Source organism: Leptonychotes weddellii, chromosome 8 (genome assembly GCF_054177405.1).
Source record: "Leptonychotes weddellii isolate Sample4059 chromosome 8, ASM5417740v2, whole genome shotgun sequence".
In the NCBI taxonomy this organism is placed as follows: Eukaryota; Metazoa; Chordata; class Mammalia; order Carnivora; family Phocidae; genus Leptonychotes; species Leptonychotes weddellii.
The window spans coordinates 116,325,426-116,332,247 of NC_138376.1; the positions used below are offsets into that span (position 1 = coordinate 116,325,426).

A 6,822-nucleotide genomic window follows, 5' to 3' on the forward strand; every position below is an offset into this window, starting at 1 on the left:
TAAGACCTACAACTTTTTTTAAATTCTAGGAAAAAATCATGTGTTAAGCAAAAATTTCTTAGCTAGGACACAAAAATTTAAAACATAAAAGAAAAAAAGAATGGTAAATTAGACACAAACTAGAATTTAAAACTTTTCCCCTTCTAAATGCGTGATCAAGAAGATAAAAATCCAAGACACAGGCTGGGGAAAACATATTGCAAAACATGTATCTGATGAAGGACTTGTATTCAGAACATGTAAATGACTCTTACAACTCAACAATAAGAAGATAACCTACTTTTTTTAATGGACAGAAGATTTGAGTAACACTTCACCAAAGAAGATGTACAAATGGAAAATAAGCACATGAAAAGATAAATATCATTGGAAGAAGACATAAAAATTAAAACCACAATGAAATACTAGTATATATTGGATAGAATGGCTAAAATTAAAAAGACTGACAATATGAAGTGTTGACAAATATAGGGAAGAACTGGAACCCTCATACATTGCTGATGAGATGCAAATGATATAATCGCTTTTGAAAACAGTTTGGTGATTTCTTATAAAGTTAAATATACACTTAACATTATATTATAAATTGTATAATTAGGCATTTACCCAAGATAAATGAACAACTTATGTCCACAACAACATGTGGACATGAATATTGATAGATGTCTTATTCATAATTGCCAAAAAGTAGAAGCAACCCCAATGTCTATCAATAATGAATAAGTAAACAAAATGTGGTCTATTCACATACTGGAATAATATTAAGCAATAAGAAGCAACAGAGTATTGATAAATGCAACAACTTGCATTAATCTCAAAAGCATTATGGTGAACAAAAGAAGCCAGCCACAAATTGATATATACCATTTACTTTCATTTCATGAAATCCTTGGACAAGCAAAATTAATTTATAGAGACAATAAGCTGATCAGTGGTTGCTTAGTACCAAAAATGGGGAGCATTCACTGCAAGGGAGCAACAACTTTGGGGTGATGGAAATGTTCCATATCTTGATTGGATAGTGGCTACACAGATATATACATAGAACCTAAAATAGGTGCATTTTATGGGAGGTAAACTGTACCTCAATAAAGTGGAATTAAAAAGAAGAAAAAAAATCAAGATATTGCTACACACCTCCTCAAATGTCTATAACCAAAAACACTGACAATACTGTTACCAAGTATGGGAACAACTCTCATCCACTCTCATCCACTGCTGATGAGTGTGTAAACTGGTAAAATCATTCTAGAAAACTCTTTTGCACTCATCATATGGGTAACCTTTGACACACAGAAATTCCTTTTCCAAGTATATACCCAACAGAAATGTGTACATGCATGCACCAAAAGAATGCTCATGGTAGCAACAACTAAAAACTGGAAACAACGTGATTTACCAGAAATAGCAGAATGACTAGTGGTATATTATATGATGGAATACTATACAGCAATGAAAATGAATGAACTGCTCCTATACACAGGAAACAGGAGCAAATCTCACAAACTTTATATTGAGGGGAAATAAGGCAGATACAAAAGTCTGCATACTGTATGATTCCATTTATATAAAACACTAAATGTGTAAAATTAACCTAGGACGTTGGAAATCAGAATACCATTTTTCTTTGGAGAAGAGGGAAGGGGTCACAGCTGGAAGGGGGCAGTAAAGGAGTTTCTGGGAAGCTGTTAAGATTTTGGAGAGATATTTTTGGATTAAAAACATTTGAGTAGCCCCTATTCTGATTTATTTAAAGCCAGTGAAAGGGAAGAATTAATGTTATAGGAAATAAATGGTTAGAATGATGAAGCACTGTTTTAAAAAATTTCTGAAGGAGAGACTCATGAGAAAGCAAAGAGGGTATATGTGGACGTGCTAATCTTTTAGAAGAATGACTTCTTTCCCTCCAAGTCTCAAAAAAAAGATAATAATGGGACTCTACAAAAGGATGGAGGAAGCATGGGAAGTTGGGGGAACGAAGCTAAGGGAGTTTGTATCTGATAACAAAGCAAAGGCAAATGCCGAGAAGTTATGAATCAGGCTTGGGATCTTAAGAAAAAAGTCATCAAAGTTGACACATTCACCCCTGGAAACGTGAGGGGCTGCTGCTAGGGATAAATGAAAGGAAAATTGAGCCACATTGGGGGTTCAGCTAAATTTAGAAACTACATGCTTCTCGCTCTGCTAATTGGCACAGTCATTCTCTTGGACACCCAGGCAGGAGAGCTGTGACTGGTTTAGGAAATGTTTTATTTATTTATTCCTCCCTCCCACAATGTTCTCATATCTTACACTCCTTCCCATTCAGCTTCCTGCAGTGTGTGCCCTACCAGAGACAACCTACACCACCAGCTTCCCAGCGGGGACTCTGTCTCCAGTCTCTCCTTTCCATACTTGTCTTCTTAGTAAGGTTCAAAAACCTTCCATGGGGGCGCCTGGGTGGCTCAGTTGGTTAAGCGACTGCCTTCGGCTCAGGTCATGATCCTGGAGTCCCGGGATCGAGTCCCGCATCGGGCTCCCTGCTCGGCGGGGAGTCTGCTTCTCCTTCTGACCCTCCCCCCTCTCATGTGCTCTCTCTCTCCTCTCATCCTCTCTCTCAAATGAATAAATAAAATCTTTTAAAAAAAAAAAAAAACCTTCCATGGCTCCTAGTGTTGAATGCCAATTAAACAAAAATCCTCATCAGCTAAGCCCACCTCACATTTCAGACCATAATGGAATCCAGAGCACATGGCACCTTCATGGACCAAACACTCAGCAGCTTTCTCATGACACTGTCAAGCCTTCTCCCAGCCACATATAAACTGAGAATAGCTGACATTGATGACCTATGATGTGTGACACATTGTTCTAAGCACCTGGCATATGTTGGCCTATTCAAGTCTCATAACAACCTCTGGGGAAAGTTCTGGTTTTCTCATTTGACAGCAGGGAGAATGAGATACAGAGAGGCCAAGAAAATTGCCCCACTCAGTCAGTGAGTGAGAGCGCAAGGATTCAAAGCCCAGGCAGCTGGGCTCCAAAACCATGCACTTAACCCCCACACTAAGAACAGGAACTTGCTTGCCTTGTAACACCTGCGTCGGGGTCTGCTTGTCCAAGTCAGAATCTGGGCTCTGAGATCCACCTTCCCTCAGCATGGCTCAAGAGAATGTTGGTTTTTTCCGGTTCTGGAAGCTACATATCATTTTGAAGCAAAACTCTCTCCTCCCCCAACTCCTTGTTGGGGTTCGACCCCCAGCCGCAGCCCTTGTCTGTGATGTTTCCCCATGATATGTTCATGTTTCCATCCTCCCTGCTCAACAGTGAGAAATCATCACTAATTTTTAAATGCTGGTTATAAGTATCAGGAAGTTAAAAAAAAAAAAAGATTGCAAGGGAAAGCCCATCCTTGTAATGACTAAGTGGTTCCCTAAAAGATTATTTTCACCCTTCCCTGTACCTTGTAATTCGAGTTCCAACACAAAACTATCTTTATTTTATTAATATCTTAGCTTACCCTGTTCTGTTGGATTGATTCTCATTTGCGAAAAGACTTGTTCTTTTCTTCATTGCTTTTCTTAAGAAAGTCATGGTTGGAAAAAAGAAATGTTTAAAGAGTTGGTTTACCTGCCTCAGAAGTTTGTTTCCCCTTTCCAAACTCAACGGTTACCCCCTTTCCCCCCGCCTAGAGATTTTTTTTTACAGGATCTTTTTTAGCAAGCTAGAGGTCACAACCACCTTTGCTGTCTGAGACACTTTCAAGATTCCATCGTAGCTATAACCCTTATCAGTTTGAATGTGTTTACCACATCACATAAAGTCAAAGATAAATGCTAGTATTCTTCAGACTCAAATTCTGCAGCCTTGGAAAGTTCCTCAGGCACAGCTCTATCCCTCAAGACAGAGCGAAAGGGCTGGTCGTGAGGGGCGAGACACCCCCACCTTCCCACGCTTCGATGTGAAAGCTCTATCGTAAAAACACGGTACATTATCCTTAAAACAAATTTCTCTCTGACTTCAGTGACACTAAAAGGCAGGGCAAACAATGGCTCTGGCATAGTTCCAGGGTCTCTGGACACTGCTTCTTAACATAAAGTGAGTTCACAAAGGCTGGGGTTTCATTTCTGAGGATAGCAGATACTTTAAATACTGTACACTTTTGTGTCTACACAGACAAAGTAAAGCAGTGAATTGGGGCAATTATCCTTGTAATTCAAGTGCGCCCTTTCCTCCCCACATACATATTTTCATTTCAATTATCTGAATGTTTCAAACAAAACGTATCTTTATTCCCCCCTTGGATAATTGTTTCATTTCTCTCTTTCATGTATAAAAATTCAAAGTATTCCCTAGTCCGTATCTACAGATGAGAGAACCGTGTGCAAATAAATTATCTCGGAAGAAACGCTTCTCTTTTTTCTAATGGAGAGCCATCGAGCACCTCCAATATGGTGCAACAGGCAAAAAAATAGGTTGCCTGTGAGGTTGGAGTCCCACCCAGGCAGGGCCATCCTGCTCCCCATCCACCAGCCCCAAGGAGCAGAGAGGACGAGAGAGGCCCAGCCACCCGGGATCTGACAGAAGCTGTCATCCAGTAGACAGGAACGCAATTCACCTGTGGCCTGCATGTTATCACCAGACGCGTTGACAGGCGTGGGGGCTGGGGCGGGGGGCAAAGTATTCTATGCCCGCAGGTGAAAGGCTGGAAGGTTCCTTCCCCTCTGGCTCAACAGGAGTGAGAGAGAGCTGCAGCATTGTTGATGGGCATGAGCCTTTTCAGGCATGGACAGGAAGTCCCTAGACACTTTGTGGAGCCCTTTCCGGGGCTTCAGGGTGCTGGTGGGGGTAGGGGAGTGGGGGGGAGGATGTGGGGGGAGGGTTCTCACAGGATGGGATTCGAAATCGTTGTCCTCAGTGTGTTAGAGTGAATGTATTATGGGATTAGCTGGCCACCCCGGGACCAGGATGAATCACCCATCCCAATGTGCTCACATTAGTTGAAGGGAAAAAGTTTCTGTGCTTTGGCAAGGTGAGCCGAGCCGTCCTTTTTTATTGTTTTCTGTCCTTTGAACTAGGCTATGAAAGGAATGTGTTGCTTTCTTTCGAAACTGTGTAGACAGAGATGAGGACTTTGTTTTGGGAACCCCTTAATGGAGTATAATTGACCAAAAAAAAAAAAAACCCACATGTTTAAACTACCTAGGAAGCTCATCCTCCAATTATACTCCAGAATCTCTGAAAATGACTGATTTTTGGTGTTCTCAAACACAGGACAAACAGGGAAGTGCAACTCTGAAAGACCTCGCATAACAGAAGGGGAAAGCTGTATGGTTTCCATTGTACCGCGGCTACCGTTCCAAGGTTTCAGACTACAAGAGATTCTAAAATAGTCTTGGTTCCCTTGGTGTTGAACTGGAGAGCTTGTTGATTCCAAATGACTGCAGAGTGAGCAAGCGTGGGTGTATCCTGCTCGGAAGTCGATTTCTTTGTAACCAGCTGGTAATGAGAACAAGATGCCCCATTTCTGGAAAGGGGAACTCTACAGGGCCATACAACCAAGAGATGTCAAGAGGCTGGATTCATGAGAGCTGTGAAGAACGAGGTGACTGGTGGGAGCTGTTTAAGATAAATGGCCCAGATAAGAAGTCTGTTACCAAGTTCTGGGAATTGTCAGCGACCCATGTGGCCATGGGGATGAAAGAAAAATTATTTCATGATGCTAAGGTTTTTGTTTTCTGGTCATAAATCAGTATTTTTATGTCATTTTACCTTAAAAGGAACATTTAGTTACATGGGATATTTTACCATAATTTATTATTGCTTTGGGCCACAAACAGCAGGAGGAAGCCAGAAATACAAGGCGCTGAAGGGAATGAACCTTGTGTAGAGCTTGAATGGTTCAATTGGGTGGTCAGTGGTGTGAGCCACCTGCTGAAGGTCTGCAGCCATTCCTCCTTTCCTCGGTGGATGTGTTTAGGGATCTCCAAAACTCGCTTGCTGAAGCTTAATCCCCATGTACCATCCAGCCTCTGTCATTTTCCCACTAAAAGCTTCAAGCCTATATCCATCCATTTGGTCCCCTCTTCAACCCCTGAAATTTCCACCTCCACCATCCAGATGGAACCACGCCTTTCAAAGTCTTCCATGACCTCCCCCTCTTTCTTGCTCCTCCTCTACTTCTTCCTCCTCCTTTCTCTCTGTCTCCCCTCAACCCCCACCCTGCTCTCTCCCCTTCCCTCTCTCCCCAATTCAAATGCAGAGCACTGGTCAGTGTATCCTTCTCCTTAGCCCTTTGATCTTGGACACTTTTGACCACTAGATCCTTTTAAAAATAATTCCTTTGACTTCCAAGTTCTCAGTAATTCTCTGTCTGATCCTGTGTCACCTTGGCATTTCCCTTCTTCCTCCCGCCCCCTTACCTGTGGGTGCCTTCAAGTCTCTACCATGTAGACACTCATTCCTCCCCCCATCTTCTTGCCAAGACCTTCCATTCATTCTCTAGCTCCACTGAAATCCTCATCTCCAGGATGAATCCCCTTTCATGCCTGCTACAGTCAGGCTGACCCACTTAACTGGTATCGGGAACCCGTCTTATGTGTCCAACTGACTACAAGATAGCTCTCACTGTTTTTCCTGATGGCATGGGAAGCCAAAAATGTCCAAACTGAGCATCTTCCCTCCTAAAACTACCTCCTCTTCTCAATGGCCCCATTTCCGGTACCACTCTTCCTGCTTCCTGTCTTTGAAGCTAAAAACTCTGACATGTGATTCATTCCTGTTCCTCAGTCTGCATATCAAAGCTGTCACGTTTCTGACTTCAAGAGGGCTCTGTGCACTGCC

At 42.2% G+C, this 6,822-nt stretch overlaps 1 long non-coding RNA gene across 1 annotated transcript; it reads right to left on the reverse strand.

The window, feature by feature from the left end:
* Positions 1 to 504: 504 nt before the first annotated feature.
* LOC145723138 (uncharacterized) lies at positions 505 to 3,578 on the reverse strand. Its single transcript, XR_014147997.1, has 3 exons — positions 3,500 to 3,578; positions 2,637 to 3,295; positions 505 to 2,420 (listed from the first exon to the last, which is right to left on the reverse strand). It is a non-coding gene; the product is annotated as an uncharacterized LOC145723138 (long non-coding RNA).
* Positions 3,579 to 6,822: the final 3,244 nt, after the last annotated feature.